The sequence below is a fragment of the Varanus komodoensis genome, unplaced genomic scaffold, assembly GCF_004798865.1.
Source record: "Varanus komodoensis strain SLA01 unplaced genomic scaffold, ASM479886v1 scaffold13_1, whole genome shotgun sequence".
NCBI lineage: Eukaryota > Metazoa > Chordata > Lepidosauria > Squamata > Varanidae > Varanus > Varanus komodoensis.
Window position 1 is genome coordinate 6,514,226 of NW_025335408.1, and position 1,631 is coordinate 6,515,856.

General features: G+C 40.4%; 1 pseudogene; it reads right to left on the reverse strand.

The window, feature by feature from the left end:
- Positions 1-1,019: 1,019 nt before the first annotated feature.
- Positions 1,020-1,170, reverse strand: LOC123019931 (annotated as a pseudogene).
- Between the last annotated feature and the right edge of the window lie 461 nt (positions 1,171-1,631).

Genomic DNA, 1,631 nt, shown 5'->3' on the forward strand with positions numbered 1-1,631 from the left:
GGCACTATTACCAAATGGTTGCCATGGCAAGGGACATGTAACTAGCCCAAATTACTGAATATGAGGCAGAGGTGGGCTCAGATCCTTTACTGAATCCACACTTGGCAGCACTAGTGGAAATATCTTTCCCAGCAAGTTCAGCTGCCAGTATGGAAATATGCTCATCTGGGGCAAGTGGGGGGAGGACAGGTCAGGAAGGATGTCCAGGGGCATTCCGGTGTCCACAAGTACTGTTGCCAGCCCTTGTCTGACTGCATGCATCACCAAAGTTCATGCGTGAGGCTCTGAGTTACAATAAGTCTACATGCTTTTGAGTTTGGGCTGTATTTATTACTGCTTAATCACAAATTTGCAAGCAATCTGCCCTGAGAATACTTCCAGGTCAAGGGTGCTCTTCCTTTCAGGCGTGATTCAAGATTCACATGTTGTTGCCATATTGGGTGTGATGTGTTGCATATCCAGTGTCCTAAACCAGACAGCAGTGTGGTAATTGAGAGAAGACGCAAGCCAGATTCAGTGCCACCTTAGCTTCAAACATCAGGATCATTAAGTGAAAGCATTAATGCCTTAGCTCATTCACCTCTGGGATATTTAACCCAGATAGACAAATTTATTCTGTGTGTGAATGTCTTGAAGATGAAGAGAATGTTCAGCATTTATCCAATTATAAGCAGGTGCTAATTATTAAAAACACTGCTAACTTCTTTAAGGCATTAACCTTTAAAGTTCTAATTAAGAATAGACAGTTATTAAAAAATAGAAAAGTTGATTATATAGAAGCAGCACTATGGAGAGACTGGAATGACTAAAGATATATATCATTTAAGGAAAAAAGGTCCAATTACTATTTTTCATTTGTATTCATTGTGTGTCCCTAGTATTATGAATTTGGGATTAGCCTATCCAACAGCTGTAGGTTTGGTTGTGAAAAGATATTGTTCAAATGGCTCAAAATGGTTGGTCAAGTTTAGCTTGGTAGAGTACTTTGCTATGGAGAACAGATAAGTGGTGACTGTCCCCAGAGATTCTGTCCCCAATATCACTAATTATGCAGTCACATTTCACACATTTGAGGAAATCGCAGGGTTCAGGGCATTCCATGCATTGGATTTGTCTCATTTCAGGAAAACAACCTTCATATTCATGGGATGTCCCCTGCCAACTAACTATGGCCTCAATGAGGAACGCAGCTGGTCTGCCCTGGAGAGGGGCTTCCTTTCTCTTCATCCCTTCCCTAATTCAGAGGTCCATAAGAACATTAGACATAAGCTACATGAGTAGCATTCAGCTAACTGGTTCTGGAAATGAGAGAACCATGTTTGTAGGAAATCCTATGGAATTTTGGGTTTTCCTAATAGGGAACAGCAAATTACTGGATTTGTTAATGCTGTTATATGTCACTAGTGAAGTTTTACTAAGGAAAACAACCCTGAATAAGTACTTGTACTGCTGAAAGTTTTTACACTCAGGAGTGATGCACATACTTGTAACAATAGCTATTACAATATGTAACTATAGAAACAGACAAACACTCATGCACCCAACTTTTCATCCATTGTTTCTATAGAAACAAGTTTAATCCAATGAAATGTGATGGTTCAGGTGTCGGACAGGCACTCAGAAGACCTGGG